This window comes from Prunus dulcis, chromosome 3, assembly GCF_902201215.1.
Source record: "Prunus dulcis chromosome 3, ALMONDv2, whole genome shotgun sequence".
Taxonomy (NCBI): Eukaryota; Viridiplantae; Streptophyta; class Magnoliopsida; order Rosales; family Rosaceae; genus Prunus; species Prunus dulcis.
The window spans coordinates 22,195,574-22,212,856 of NC_047652.1; the positions used below are offsets into that span (position 1 = coordinate 22,195,574).

At 40.9% G+C, this 17,283-nt stretch overlaps 1 pseudogene; it reads left to right on the plus strand.

Moving 5' to 3' along the window:
- Positions 1–882: 882 nt before the first annotated feature.
- Positions 883–17,214, plus strand: LOC117622003 (annotated as a pseudogene).
- Positions 17,215–17,283: the final 69 nt, after the last annotated feature.

The window sequence follows — 17,283 nt, forward strand, 5'->3', positions numbered from 1 at the left end:
AAGTTGATATTACAAAACATTGTTAGCCATGTGTCAATGGTTTGTTTAAATAAATTAATCAGCAAAAGCTATTTGCTTTATTTTATTAGTAAATCTATATTCTGGATTATACTGTGCTTTGCGTATTCATAGTTTGATTATTGACTTTGATTTGTGTGTTCACAATTGAAACTTGACAGGAATTTATACATTGGAACGTCGTTGTTAGAAGAGCTGCATCACATGAAGCTCTCCATTCTTCCAACATGTATAAGAATAATAAAGCATCAGCTGGCACAAGCAAAATGACACATATTTGCATTGCTTTAAGCCCGTAATAAATAAGGGAAATGTACCATCCAGGTTGAAAAACCAAATCAACTTACATTTTGTGCACTACTTGTTGATGCTCACTTCTAACCTGCGAAGTAGATTATTCAGAGAGAGAAATTAAAAAAGGGGTAACTAAATTCAGTAACATTTAAACAGAGTTATAATATATTTAAATTCTGTGGTTTTCTACGTTATTGACTCAACAAATTAATATATTATCTAGACATCTTTCGGGATTTCAAAAAGTTTAGGGAAAGAGAGACTACCCCCTCCCAAAACCAAGGCATACCAAAGTCTCTTATCTAGGCATCTTTAAATATAGGAGAATCATGCATGACGATATGCATATATATAAATGTCAACCAACAATATAAATCTGAAGGGAATAAAAGAGGATTTTTCTTTTTTGGATGTATATTGAAGACAGATATCCATAGATAGATACATGTAAGCTGTGTGTATAATACGCAACAATTTTGATGTCAACTAATTGAACTCTATATTAAGCCGCCCTCTGGCCCTTTATATACGTGACACAATAAACCTCATAACATACGATACGAGATATACATGGCAGCTTTAAAATTCAACGACAATCATTTAGCCCTTTCTATATTCACCTTTTGTCTACTAACTACTACCACAGGCAGTGCGGGCTCGCATGAGAAGGCTACACAAAACTGGTTAAACCATGGCGGAGATTTGTACAATAGACGATATGCCAGCAAGGAGACCAAGATCAGCCCCGAAACAGTTTCGAAACTAAGCTTCAAGTGGGAGTTCTATACAGGCAGAGAAGTGTCTGCAACACCAGCAATTTACGATGACACCCTTTATTTTCCTAGCTGGAATGGATACATCTATGCTGTCAAAGCTTCTGACGGTTCTGTAGTTTGGGAAAAGAATTTAGAAACCTTGACTCACTAGTACGATTTAATATTTGCGCGACGAACAAAACTTCGTCGCGCAAAAAACATTGATGCGACGAAAAAAAAATTCCGACGCACAAAGAACACAAAACTAGCTCGACAAACATATTCGTCGCGCAAAAAACATTGATGCGACGAAAACAAAATTCCGTCGCTAAAAGAACACAAAACTAGCGCGACAAAAACATTCGTCGCGCAAAAAATCCATGCGCGACTTAAATTTAATTTCGTCGCGCATAAGTAATGCATTGGCGCCAAAATCTTGCGCCACGACAACAATCGTCGCGCGTGGACATATTGCGCGACAATTACAATCCTTCGTCGCGTAAAGATGGACAGAAAATTGGCGCGCTTTTTAAGCGGGGGGAAAAAACTTGCGCGACGAGAGACAGCTTAGCGCGATGAAAATTACCGTCGCGTAAGAAAACTAGGGTTACTTATTTTTGGCGCCAAAATGAAGGGTGGATAACTTTTTTTGCGCGACAGATTCAGATTTCGTCGCGAAATGTATTATGCCGGTGCGATTTTGCAAGACGAAATTTTTCACCTTGCGCGACGAAATTTATGATTTGCGCGACGATATTTTTGTGCGACGGAAAATGTGTGTCGTCGCGCAAAAAAGCAGATGTCGGCACAGAAATGCGCGACGGAAATGTTGTTTTGTGCGACGGAAAAGTGCCCTTTGGCGACGGCAGTTTGCGCGACGAAATTTCTTCTCCTTCGTCGCGCAAAATTCTTCTTCTTCATATTAGTATCTGCCATTGCAGAGGCAGAATGCAGAAATTGCATTCTGCCTCTCTCTCACCCCCCTTGCCGCTGCTCTGCTGTGAATTCAGTACGTTCGTTCATTGGGTATGTATTTTTGATAGTTAGTTTAAATGTATTAATGTAAATTCGTACTAACGCTATTAATTTTGTTCTCGTTAGGGGTATCTGTGATTAGTGATTAGTGATTAGTGGAGAACGATTGAGAAGGTATGTTATTGTAAAAGTTTGTTTGTTATGTTTGTAATTTTTTTGTGAAGTTATATGTGTATAATGTTGTGAAATTGTGCGTGACGTAGCACAATGTATTGTGATGTACGAAGTTAATTGAAATTAACTTCGTACTTTTATTTTTATGTTTAGTAACACGTAGTTTTCCGTTCGAGATTAGTTGGATTTCGTGCATGGATGTGTAAGGCATGACTGCGGTCCAATTAATTCTTGAATTGTCCCATTATTTGGACAGTTTGGTAATGCATAGTGTTGTCACATAATCTTCGACTACAGGATTAGGTTTCGATTGTGGAGATTTCGGTGTCATCTCGGTACGTTCTTCGGGTGGTACGTAGGTATTTATACCTATGGCCACTTCAAGAACTGTGTCGAGATGCTGCCGAAATTAATCCACGTCGAAATCTAATCTCATGTAACCGTAGGTTACGTGACAGGACTATGCATTCCCGAATGGGATAGGGCCCTTACCGGAGGCATAAGGTGACATTATAACTTCGTATGAAGTTGTTGTGATTGTTATGTTGTGATTGTGGTTTCAGGAATTATGAGCAGAAGGTGGATACAGAACCCGAATAGATGCGCAGACGAATACTTGGATGGAATCGAGGAATTTATTGAGTTTGCACGTAGACACAACCCGAGTGCAACTAGAATCCGTTGTCCTTGTAGGAGGTGTAACAACACGTTGTGGGAGACAATTGAAAATGTTGGATTTCATTTAGTAAGGAATGGAATGATTGAAACATATAGCATTTGGAATCTTCACGGCGAACAAGTAGACCATGCTTCGTCTTCAAATGCCCCAAGAGTGGACAATGTTGAACCTATTGTGGATCCTAATGATCAAGTCATGGGTATTATACAGGATGCTTTTCCATTCGCATCGACCAACATCAATCAGGAAGGGGAAGATGACGTGCCTACACCAATAGACAGTGCGGAGTTTGAGCAGTATGAAAAACTGTTAAAAAATGCCAACCAAGAGTTATACCCGGGGTGCGAGAGCTTTTCCGTTCTCACTGCCATTGTGGAGCTAATGCACGGAAAAATAAAGTATCGTATGTCGAACTTGTGTTTCGATTACTTTTGGGGGTTTTCAAGAGAATGCTTCCGACGGACAATTGTTTGCCAAAAGACCATAAACATGCACAGAAGGTGTTGCATGGTCTTGGATTGGGTTATGAAAAAATCCACGCTTGCAAAAACAATTGCATGTTATTCTACAAAGAGCATGAAACGTTGGATACATGCCCTATATGTAATGAGTCGAGGTTCAAAATGACATCCCAGAATAGAACAACTAAGATACCACAAAAAGTCATGCGTTATCTGCCCCTTAAACCTAGGTTGCAGCGATTGTATATGTCGACGCATACTGCCACAGACATGAGATGGCATAAGGAAAAACGGGTAGGCGATGATGTGATGCGGCATCCTGCAGATGGGGAGGCATGGAAAGAGTTCGATCGAACGTTCCCCGAGTTTGCTGCTGATCCCCGAAATGTTAGATTGGGACTTGCCATTGACGGATTCAATCCGTATGGGATTCTAAACCAACACCACAGCACTTGGCCGATTTTCGCATTCCCATATAATTTGCCGCCTTGGAAATGCATGAAAAAAGAATACATGATGATAACTGTTTTGATAACTGAGGATCCTGGCAGGTCAATTGATGTGTACTTAAGGCCTCTGGTTGATGAGCTGAAGGATTTATGGACAAGCGGTGTTCGCACGTACGATAAATCAACTGGGAGGATGTTCACTTTGCGGGCAGCAGTTATGTGGACTGTGAATGATTTTCCAGCATATGCAATGGTTTTTGGGTGGAGCACAAAGGGTTATATGGCATGTCCTGTATGCAAGGAAGATGTAACTTCTGGTTGGCACGCGGGAAAAGTTTGTTACCTTGGTCATCGGAGATGGTTGCCATGGGACCACGAGTGGCGGAAAAAAGATAAAGAGTTCGACGGGAACACAGAGCGTCGCCTCAGACCTAGAGAATGGTCCGGTGATGAGATCTTGGAACAGCTGAACCGTTTGGATTTTGCTCCGTTCGGGAAAACAGTTAGTCGGACTAGACCTTCTACCCATTTGAACTGGACGCACAAGCCTATGTTTTTTGAGCTCCCATATTAGTCGAAACTGAAATTGAGGCACAATCTAGATGTCATGCATGTTGAGAAAAATGTATTCGACACATTGGTGGGCACGATTCTAGATATCGAGGGGAAGACGAAGGACATGATCAAAGCTCGGCTTGATTTGGAAAGAATGGGCATACGAAGGGGTTTATGGATGAATAGGGACAGTGATAAAGCTAGAAGGGATCTTGCATTCTTTTCTATGAAACCGAATGACAAAAAAGAGTTTCTAAAGTTTGTATCGTCTGTCAAATTTCGATGTTGTTATAGTAGACGAGGAGGAGGAGGATTGGGAGACCGAAAGTGATGATAGCGACGATAACGAAAGTTATTATAGTTCAGATGATGAATAATTACATTTGTTCTAATTTTATTATGTTAGTGTACAGACTTTGTGTAATACAAATGTTTGAATATATATAGTACAAATATCCAAACCTTATATATGTGCACAACTCAAACTTTATTCAAATAAATTTAGTTATAACACATTTGTAAATCAATTTATCCAAACCCTTTTAATAATCATTTTTAATTTTTGTTTTTGACAAAACACATTTATAAAATGAAAATGATACAAATTTTGTTATAAAACATTGATTGATCAATACATATATCCAATCATTTTTATACAAAGTATGAAAACTATTGACAATAAACATTTTTCAAAACTGAAAACCCTTGCGCGACGAAGTGGACATCGTTTGCGCGACGAAGGAAAACTCGTCGTGCAAAGTTTGCGCGACTCAAAATACACTAGTCGCGTGAAGTTAATTAATTGCGCGACAAAGAGTCCCCCGTCACGCGCTAAAGTTTGCGCGACGATAAACATATGTTCGTCGCGCAATATATATTATTTTATAATATATATTATATATACACATATATATTTGAAATTGACGATCGAGTTAGAGTATTGTTTCATATAGGGTCCTGGAGTGTGGGTGTAAAAATTCATCAAAATCGGAGTTAAAATAACCGTTAAATCATGAGTTATCATTTATAACCGTTCAAAAGTTTTGTCCCGTTACTTGATCTCTGAATGTTTTTTTTTTTTCGATTTTTGGGGTCTAAGATCTCGAAGTACAAATAAACGAGTTTGACGGCTGGATTGCTGAAACAACTTTCGTAGAATGCGTTTGGCATAGCAACCATATATTCACAAACAATAACTAGTTTACTTATACATTCGTTAAACATAACATAACATGATGTCATATCACCCTAGTGTAAACATCTGAAATTGAAGATCAAATTGACCAATTGTATTCATATAGGGTAAAGAAAAGTAGCTGCAAAAAATTACACAAATCAGAGCTAAAATAACCGTTAAATCTTGACTTTTCATTTACAACCGTCGACAAGTTTCGTCCTGTTACTCTATCTCTGAATGTTTGTTTTTTTCGATTTTTGGCATATACGATCTCGAAGTGTAAAAAAACAATTTTGGCGGTTGGATCATGAAAACTAGTTTCGGGTTTAGGGTTTCTGCGGTTTAGGGTTTAGGGTTTAGGGTTTAGGGTTTACGGTTCATGGTTTGCGAGACGAATAACCTTGTTTGGTCGCACAAAGTGTGTTCTTCGTCGCGCAATATAGCCACAACTTTCACATTTCAGTCTCTCCCTCCTCGGATACTTAGCGAAATTTTTTTTTGGAAGGTTTTGCGTTACGCTGCACGTATGCGTCGCGCAAGAGTTCAATCTAGCCCCCAAACCCTAAACCCTAAACCCTAAACCCCAATTTTTTGGCGGCCAGCCAACATTACGCGACGAAGTTAGTCATTTCTGCGTCGCGCAAGAATTCAATCTCGCCCGCAAAACCCTAGACCCCAAATTTTTAGGCGGACTGCCAACATTGCGCGACGAAGTTAGTCATTTCTGCGTCGCGCAAGAATTCAATCTCGCCCGCGAAACCCTAAACCCCAAATTTTTAGGCGGACTGCCAACATTGCGCGACGAAGTTAGTAATTTCTGCGTCGCGCAAAAACTATATTTTAACATTGCGCGACGGAAGATATATTTTTTTCGTCGCGCATGGGTCATTTAAAATTTCTTGCGCGACGAAACCTCTTGTTCGTCGCGCAAAATCGAATAAAATTTCAGAAACCACGCGATGGCCTCCTTCTTCCCCAGTTTCTGAAAATCCTCAGCTCCGCCGTCTCTCTCCCCGCCGCCGCCGCTGCCTCCTACCCCGGTGGAATTGGACCGCGCTCGCGACGAAGGTGGTACCCCCGAGCTCCCCCGCCGTCACCGTCGAGCCAGCCGCCGCGTTTTCTTCGGTTTTGGCCGAATCTCCTCCGCCATGATTCTCCCTCCTCCGGCGACCAATTCCGCCACCTCAGGTATGGTTTCTGTCCTATTTTTCATGCTTTAGCTGAATGTTGGGTAGGATTTGTGAATTTGTTGCACTAGGCCGCTTAATTTGAAACCCTAAGTTTTGGCCGGATTTTGATTTTCAATTCCGGCCACTTCCGGCCATTTTTCGGGGTATGCCCGAGAACAAAAGTGGCTCCAATTGATGTTTTGAACCTAGGGTAGGAACCTTGGCCCTTAGTTTTAAGAATTTTCCGGCGATTGGTATCGCTTTGGACACCCGGGTGGGGCGGCGCGTGGGGCGGCGCGTGGCTGACTGCCGCCACCTGAATTAGGTCCTACTGCAATCCTGTAGTTGTCACGAGCGCATAGGTGTTTTCGGATTGGAATTTGGTTACCGTTTGCGTCTCGAATGGATTTTGCCGATTGTGCGATTTCTGGGGTTGTTATGTTCGGACCGTTGGATCGAACTCAAACTCACGTATGGTGTACCTTGTATTTCTTGGATCGTCTACGATTCGACGGATCGTGGATCGGAGTCCCGGATACTCCGAACTCGCAAACCCTAGGTCAATAATGTGAATAAAATTGTATGTGTTTTCATATATTTGTATATTTTATTAATTTGTATGTGTATTAATGAAATTGTGCAGATGTCAGACCTGATTACTCGTCGTAGGGCGGTGACGACCACGCAGGGTTCGGAGCCCCCGACTCAGGTGACAGCTGCTGCCACTGCTGCAGCATCTCCTGCCACTGCGCCAGCATTGATGGACCGCTTGGCAGTTGGACCTGCGGGGTTCCAGGCGCCTGCCTCATCAGCGTCATCAGTGGCGCAGCCTGTTAGCGCCAGGCGGCGTCATCGGCCCGCCAGCACCACCGACGCCACATCCACTGATGCGCCGGGGTCATAGCCAGGTATAGTTTTCCTTTTTCTCCATTTAATTTTATTGTTATTTCTTGTTTTTGTGTGTGTGTGTGTATTTGATTGTTCAATTTGTTTTTTATTTAACATTCATGTCATCCTTCTTTGCAGCCAAGAAGAACACCCGAGGGCCGTGTCGGCAGTTGAAGACGGCGAAGGTCACCCGGGTGACCAACAGTCGTATTAACATCGGATACGACGAGCGACATCGGGTTGCACTGACGGCGGAGTTGCATAGCTCCTTGGCCCACGACATTGGTCATGTCATTCGGAGCTATTGCCCGATGCAATGGAAGTCTTGGAAGGTGATGCCTGACGAGACCAAGACTGAGGTTCGCGTCTAGTTGTCGGTATGTAGGCCTTTTCATTCTTTTTCTTTCAAACGTTAAATTTATATTATTTAAATGTATGTAATTAATTTATTGCAGACGAACTACAACTTGGAGGACCTTGATGAAGAGTCGTTGGCGTACGTCAACAGACTCTTCTCTGAGAGGTACAAGCAATGGAAGAGCGACTTGCACCACCATTTTGAGGCGTTCGATGATCCGCAAGTCGCTCTTCAAGAGGGGTGCCCGAAAGAGCTTGAGGGGCGGGAGGATAGTTGGGCATGGCTCTGCGCTCATTTTCAGGCGCCCGCTTTTGTGGTAATTTTTTATATTTATTTTTATTTTCTTACTAATGTTTATTTACTTTTTTATATTTAATTTAAATTTCAACTAATACATTTTATTTTTTGTATAACAGAATAAAGCCAAAGTCAATAAGGGCAATAGGAAGAAGAAGACTCTTCTCCATCATTCGGGTTCCAGGCCCTTCTCCTATAGGATGGATGCCCGGCGTCAGGTAATAATAAAATAATTTTTTTTAATTTTTAATTTTTAATTATTTTTAATTTATTTTTTCGTTCTAATATTTTTCTTCTTTTGTTCAATTTAGGGAGGGTCCAAATTCCCAGAGATCGACGTATTTGGCGACGTTTATGTTCGACCTGAGAATGAATTGGCTGAGTCCCTTCATGTAAGTGTTATTTATTTTTAATTCTTATGTTACGCATTCAACTTTAAAGGTTATTATATGAATGTTTGAATTTATATTTTATGTTATGCTAAACAGACGACGATGGTGGAGAGGAGCCAGTTGGTTCTTCAGGAGTCCGCCTCCCAACTTCCTCCCGATCCTCCGATCGAGTCTGTGGATCCTCCACAGGATGCTGGGTTTCAGATCTTGACGGAGACATTGGATCAGACTCTAGGGAGGGGACCGGGGACATATTGTCGAGGGATGGGGAATGCCAGGCGGAGGGAACCCAGACCCCGTTCATCAGCGCAGTCAAACAGTCAGGTCACTGCTTTGACAGCAGAGGTGGCCTCTCTTCGGAGCCAGATGTCGGTCATTCTGCAGTCCCTCGTACAATCCGGCATTCCAGTCCCAAATTTTAATGTGCCGACCTCCCAGCCCGTCCATCCCGAGCATCCCCACCAGATGCCGGCCCGTGCAGATCCCCAGACCTCTGAACTGCATGTGCCAGACGATAATGTAGATTTTGGAACATTATTTGATTAGTTTTTTTATTTTCGTAATTATTTTTTAAATCTTTCTCTTGTAGCGTACATTTATTTTATATAATAAATTTGTTATTTACATAAATTTTTTTATGATTAAAATTTCAATTTATTACCCAAAAAAAAAAAACAAAATTTATTTTTTTTATAAAATAAAACAAAAGTAATATTATTATTATTATATATTAATTTATATATATTAATTTTGCGCGACGAACAATTTGTCGTCGCGCAAATTTATATATCCGAAAAAATAATGTTTTGTTTTTTTATATAAATATAATCATTTGCGCGACGAAATTTTCGTCGTCGCGCAAAATTCTTAGGAACGCATCGCGCGACGCAGTATACTGTCGCGCAAAATTTTACGCGCAAAGATCTTGTCGTCGCGCAGAAGTTTTAGGCACGTATCGCGCGACGTAGTCTAGCGTCGCGCAAAATTTTACGCGCCAACATCTTGTCGTCGCGCAATATTTTTACGAATTGCGCGACGATGGTCTCTTAGTGCCGCAAATGTCTACGAGACGTCTTGCGCGACGAAAACTATTCGCCGTGCATTGTTGTGGCGACGAAGACCATTTCGTCGCGCGTAATTTTGTGCGACGAACAATTTTGTCGTCTCTGAACCTTTTGTGTAACGAAGGGTGAGCGTCGCACACAATTGCGCGACGCATGAATAAAATCTGTCGCGCAAAGTCTTTCTTCACAACCTTTGCGCGACAGATTACGCGCGACGATTTTTTTGTCGCACTTTTGTTTGTGCGACAATATGTTAGTTTGTGCGACGAAATTATCTTCGTCGCGCAAATACTAAAATGTAGTGGTGACTGGGATTAATGCGACTGGTTATCTTCTTAATGTCAACACGACGGTCTCAAGATCAACCCCGACAATCGCTGGTGACGTTTTGCTCATCGGAATCTGTGGACCAGCTGTTGTTATTGCCGTGGAACGGTCAACGGGGAAGCTCATATGGTCAACCCTGCTTGATGGCCATGCGGCAAGTGTTATTACCATGTCCGGAACTTACTACAAAGGGTTAGTCATATATATTAGTTTTTAATTTTATCCAAATTTTAGGGTTAAAAAGTATTAATCCCTTAATTAGAGTTATATCTCAGTGTTGAACATGATCCTCAACTTGATATGGTGATAAATATATATTAGCAATATTGGTCAATGGTTAAAGAAACTAATCAACAAAAACTATTTTCTTTATTTAATGGGAGCTGAGTTTCCACTTCCCTTTTGTCCACTTACAATCCCTTTTGCTTTTTAATACTTTTTAATCAATATTGTTCTTTTATGTTCTTTCTCTTTCCTATTATGTCCTTACCCTACATTAAGGTTTTGATAATTTAAATTAAGAAATTTTAACAGCAATTTAATTTAATTTAATTTTTGAAAATCGATAGAAATGTAAGTATTTGTACTCCAAATTCTTTGTTTTTTTACCAAGTATGTGAGTACTATCTTTGTTGTAGTTAATAGATATGCACAGAGCAAGGTATGCATAATAGTCTCATATTTTTATTTTTTATATAATATTAGTAATTGATTATACATGTCTTCTCTTATTAAACGGAAAGGGAGTGTAAGGGTAGAATAGGAAAGAGAAAGAAAAAAATTGATTAAAAAGTATTAAAAAGCAAACGGGAGTGTAAGCGGAGAACATAGAAGTGAGAAAATCACCTCCCTGTTTTATAAGTAGTAAATTAACCTATGTGGTTCTTACATGGCTAGATATGCCAAATTCAAGAAAGTCAAATAATATCCATACATGGCATATACTCAACCTATTATATAATGCCATGTACTCGAGATATTATATTATTGAAACTTGCTATACGTAGATATAGATTTCGATTGTTAGTAGAGGAGCCTTAGATTATCTTAATTTTGATGTTAGATCGTTGTTGTAATGACCCTTTGTGATTAGTGGTTTTTTTGATTGAATTATGAATGCAATTTCAGAATTTCTAAAAAAAAAATCCCTTCGCTTAATTTGCAATTTCCATAAATATTTTTCAATTTATAATACTAACTTAGAAATTCTACAGCGGTTTTTACATTGGAACTTCGTCAGTAGAAGAAAGTGCCCCCATTGCTACATGCTGTACTTTCCGTGGCAGCTTTGCTAAATTAGATGTAAAATCAGGCACCATCTTATGGCAAACATTCGTGCTGCCCGATAATCATCAAAAGCGAGGGCTATATTCAGGGGCAGCAATCTGGGGGCAGCAGTCCATCCATTGATGTCCATAGAAGACATGTATACATTGCCACTGGGAACTTGTACTCAGTCCCTGAAAATGTAACCCAATGCCAAGAAAACCAGACCAATAATTCAACCATCCCCACTCATCCGGATGCTTGTGTTGAGCCTGAAAACCATGGAAACTCAATCCTGGCCCTTGATTTGAGCGGTGGCGATATCAAGTGGTACCACCAGCTGGGCGGCTACGATGTGTGGTTTGTTGCTTGCTACCTTAATGCTTCAAACTGCCCCGTTGGACCCAATGTTGATGCTGATTTTGGGGAAGCCCCAATGATGCTCGGAACATATGTCAATGGAACCAGGAGAGATATTGTTGTTGCTGTTCAGAAAAGTGGGTTTGCTTGGGCTCTGGATCGGAACAATGGCAGCCTTGTATGGTCTACGGTAAGTTAATTAGTCGGCTTTAAACATAAGGTGACATGCTGAGGTGATGCATCGAATCTAAATAATGAACCCTAAAATGGTTAGTCCCCTCTGTTGAAAATTGGCTCAAATGTAGAAGAATTTTGGAGTTGCCCATGTGTGTCAATGTTAGTTGCCCATGTGAGTCAATGTTGGCTTGCTATCTTTGTCAAAAATGGGTGGATTGTTTGGTAGCCATCCATGGTTGGTAGCCAACATATGAATAGTTTGAGTTTGCATTCACACTCTTGCATCTTTGGCTATAAATTGGAAGAAGATGGTTTCATTTGAAGCATCCACCAAGGATCTAACCAAGTGTTGAGTAGAAGAGAAAAATAGCAAGAAAGGCATTTTGCCAAAGAGAGAAACAAATTCTCTCTAGTTGTTCTTTGCTTTGTATCATTGTTTTCTCTTCCTTTGTGAGTGTGTGAGGTTGGGTGTATTTGGGTCTTTGGGAAATTGAGTGGTAAACACTATTGTATATCTCCATTGATTATAGTGGAATACTCCATCGTCTCCAAACTGGATGTAGGCAATTGCCGAACCAGTATAAATCTTGGTGTTGTTCTTGTTGATTATTTTGTTCAATTTTTTCTCCTGCCTGTTGTTATTTATTTTTCACTCGCAGTTGGTTGACGCTTCCGCACAACAAGTGGTATCAGAGCTCCAGTTTTTCGACTGGGGTTTCGTGGGAGTGAAAAATCTGTCGGTGCTACAGTGACGGGTGAATAGTGCACGTGAATAGTGTCGGTGCTACAGTGCTCCCGTGAATAGTGCTGTGCTACAGTAGCAGTGAATAGTGCCGGGCAGATTTGATGGCTGGAGAAAAAGTTGAAATTTTGAAGGAGAAGGAATCGACATCGTCTTCGTCGGCACCTACATCCAATAGACATCCAATTGCCAGTACAAGGTTAGAGGTTGATAAATTTAATGGCTCTAATAATTTTGGTATGTGGCAATGTGAAGTTATGGATGTGTTGTATCAACAAGAGTTGGATATGGTTCTGGAGGATAAACCAGAAGATATTGATGACAAGCAATGGACTCGAATTAATCTCCATGCTTGTGCCACTATTCGATCGTTCCTTGATAAGGAGTTGAAATACCCGTATATGAAGGAAACTTCTGCTAAGAAGTTATGGATGAAATTGGAGGAGAAGTATATGACCAAGAGCGCAGAAAATCGGCTCTTCTTGAAGAAACGACTCTTCCGATTTCAATATCGTTCAGGTATTTCTATGCATGAACACCTCAATGATTATAATAAAATACTTGCTGATTTAGCAAACCTTGATGTGATAATTCCTGACGAGGATAAGGCACTATGTTTGTTAAATTCATTGCCTGATGATTATGATCATTTGACAACTACTTTGTTGTATGGAAAATCCGAGGTGAAACTGGATGAGGTGTCTGCGGCATTGGTGAATCATGAGTGTCGTAAAAAGGAACAGAAGACTCAAAATTCACAAACCGAGGCACTCGTTGCAAGGGGTCGAACAGAGGAAAGAAAATCTGGGAAGCGGGGAAAATCTCGTTCAAAGTCACGAGGGAAGTTTCCTGCTAAAGATGAATGTGCCTTTTGTCGCCAAAAGGGTCATTGGAAGAAAGACTGCCCCAAATTGAAGAACAAGGAGAAGGAGAAAGTGGGTTCTGAAGCAAATGTTGCAAAATCTGGAGATGAAGATTTCGAGTTTGCTTTGGCTAGTTCATCTGCTGATGGTCACTCAACTGAGTGGATTTTGGATTCAGGTTGCACCTATCATATGTGTCCTATTCGGGAATGGTTTTCTAGCTTCGAGGAGCTGGATGGTGGAGTTGTTTTGATGGGCAACAATAATGCCTGCAAAACACAAGGGATAGGCAAAATCTGTTTAAAGATGCATGATGGAACAGTCAGAGAATTGAGTGATGTTCGGTATGTTCCGGATATGAAGAAGAATCTCATCTCATTAGGCGCTTTGGAATCCAAGGGTCTCAAGATCACCATGGAGGGTGGAGTTCTTAAAGCTGTGCATGGGGCACTGGTGGTGATGAAAGGTACAAGACGAAATAACTTGTATTTCTTGCAGGGTAGTACAGTTATTGGTGGAGCAGCTGTCACCGAAGCTGCTGACGCAGATAGCACAGACACCACAAGGTTATGGCATATGCGTCTTGGGCATGCTGGTGAAAAAGCGTTGCAAGGATTGGTGAAGCAAGGCTTATTGAAAGGTGCAAAGGCATGCAAATTGGAATTCTGTGAACATTGTGTGCTGGGTAAGCAAACTAGAGTGAAATTTGGCACTGCTATTCACCACACTAAAGGCATTCTAGATTATGTTCACACTGATGTTTGGGGACCTTCCAAGAATGCATCTTGGGGAGGTAGCCATTATTTTGTCTCCTTTGTTGATGACTTCTCTAGAAGAATATGGGTGTACACCATGAAGCGTAAAGATGAAGTCTTGAAGATATTCCTGAAGTGGAAAAAGATGATTGAAACGCAAAGCGGTCGAAAGATCAAGACTCTCAGATCAGACAATGGTGGTGAATATAAGTCTGATCCTTTCTTGAAAGTTTGTCAAGATGAGGGTATTGTGAGGCACTTCACGGTTAGGGAGACACCGCAACAGAATGGGGTGGCGGAGCGCATGAACCGTACTTTGCTTGAGAAAGTTCGGTGTATGTTGTCTAATGCTGGTTTAGGCAAGGCGTTTTGGGCTGAGGCGATTACTTATGCAAGCCATCTCATTAATCGGTTACCTGCTGCTGCGAATGAGGGCAAAACGCCCATGGAGGTATGGTCTGGTAAACCTTGTACTGATTACAAGTATTTACACATATTTGGTTGTCCTGCTTACTATCATGTCAGGGAAAGCAAGTTAGATCCAAGAGCAAAGAAGGCTCTATTTATGGGATTTAGCACTGGCGTGAAGGGATACCGACTTTGGTGTCCAGATGAGAAGAAAATTGTTGTAAGCAGAGATGTGACTTTTGATGAGGCTGCTATGGTAAATCAGAACAAGCATGAAGGTGAAATTGAAGCAACTAAGACCATGAGTAGTTCAAAGCGGGTGGAGTTACTGAAAACTCCAGTTGTTCCAGTAAGGTCTGATATTACAGACACTAGTCCTACAGTTGATTCTGATGAAGAGGACGAGGATGATGAAGAGGAGGCACCTACCCAAGAGCCTCCCCAGCAACAAGATTCTATTGCAATCAGAAGATCGAGAAGGGAGATTCGAAAGCCTGTTCGATTTACTGATATTGTGGCATATGCACTTCCCGTTATTGAAGATGATATTCCATCCGCCTACAAAGAAGCTGTCAGAAGTTCAGAGAGCGTGGAGTGGAAGAAATCTATGGATGAGGAGATGAAGTCTCTTCATAAAAATGAGACTTGGGAGCTGGTTCAGTTACCAAAGGGGAAGAAAGCAATTGGTTGCAAATGGGTTTATGCCAAGAAGATGGAATCTTTGGGAAAGGACAATGTGAGATTCAAAGCCAGATTAGTAGCTAAAGGATATGCTCAGAAGGAAGGCATTGACTACAATGAGGTATTTTCTCCTGTAGTAAAACATTCCTCTATTCGTATTTTGTTGGCTTTGGTTGCACAGTTTGACCTTGAGTTGGCTCAACTTGATGTCAAGACTGCATTCTTACATGGTGATTTGGAGGAAGAAATTTATATGTCTCAGCCAGAAGGTTTTAAGGTTGCTGGAAAAGAAAATTGGGTTTGCAAATTGCAAAAATCATTGTACGGCTTGAAGCAGTCTCCAAGACAATGGTATAAGCGATTTGATCGGTTTATGATCGGGCAGAAGTACACAAGAAGTCATTATGACCATTGTGTATACTTTCGCAAGCTACAAGATGGAACCTTCATCTATCTGCTTTTATATGTTGATGATATGCTTATAGCATGTAAAAGCAAAGTGGAGATTGAAAGGTTGAAGACTCAACTGAGTAATGAATTTGAGATGAAGGACTTAGGAGAAGCTCGGAAGATACTGGGTATGGAAATTGAAGAGGGAGATATTCTTCTTCAAAAGATTGGGACCGCTGAGAATCCTGCGGATATGTTGACAAAGCCAGTTTCGTTGCTCAAGTTTAAGCACTGCTTAGACTTAATTGGCATTTGTCAAAGTTGTTGATTGCCCCATGGGGGATTGGGAGACGACCATTGAGAGTGTTGCTTCGAGGTTTTGAGCCAAGGTGGAGATTGTTGAAAATTGGCTCAAATGTAGAAGAATTTTGGAGTTGCCCATGTGTGTCAATGTTAGTTGCCCATGTGAGTCAATGTTGGCTTGCTATCTTTGTCAAAATGGGTGGATTGTTTGGTAGCCATCCATGGTTGGTAGCCAACATATGAATAGTTTGAGTTTGCATTCACACTCTTGCATCTTTGGCTATAAATTGGAAGCAAATGGTTTCATTTGAAGAATCCAAACCAAGAATCCAACCAAGTGTTGAGTAGAAGAGAAAAATAGCAAGAAAGGCATTTTGCCAAAGAGTGAAACAAATTCTCTCTAGTTGTTCTTTGCTTTGTATCATTGTTTTCTCTTCCTTTGTGAGTGTGTGAGGTTGGGTGTATTTGGGTCTTTGGGAAATTGAGTGGTAAACACTATTGTATATCTCCATTGATTATAGTGGAATACTCCATCGTCTCCAAACTGGATGTAGGCAATTGCCGAACCAGTATAAATCTTGGTGTTGTTCTTGTTGATTATTTTGTTCGATTTTTCTCCTGCCTGTTGTTATTTATTTTTCACTCGCAGTTGGTTGACGCTTCCGCACAACACCCTCTACTTATGTAAGAGGATAAATGATTTGGTATTGTATCTGCAGGAAGCCGGCCGGGTGGCATTGGCGGAGGAGGAACTTGGGGAGCAGCTACTGACAAGAAAAGGGTCTACACCAACATTGCCAATTCTGATCGCAAGAACTTCACCCTGAAGCCATCTAGCAACATAACAACTGCGGGTGGATGGGTGGCAATGGATGCTCGCAGTGGGAAAGTCCTATGGTCAACGGTCAATCCCAGCAACGCATCTTCTCCTGGCCCAGTGAGTGTGGCTAATGGTGTTTTGTTTGCTGGATCTCCAGATCCACAAGGATCCTTATACGCAATGAACACCAGGACTGGAAAAATCTTGTGGTCCTATGAAACCGGAGCATCTGTGTATGGTGGCATGTCAATAAGCAATGGCTGCATTTACGTTGGAAATGGATATAATGTTAGTTTTGGAGTTGTGCTTGGATTTACTCCTGGAACCTCACTCTACGCCTTCTGTATCACATGAACTTTTATCTCTCCTCCTTTCTGTAACATCATAATAATAATAATGTAAACCTTCTCTACTATTTGGAATAAATTTTCATATTCTGTAAATGTGATCAGTAATCTATACGATTAGTGATTAATAAATGTCACA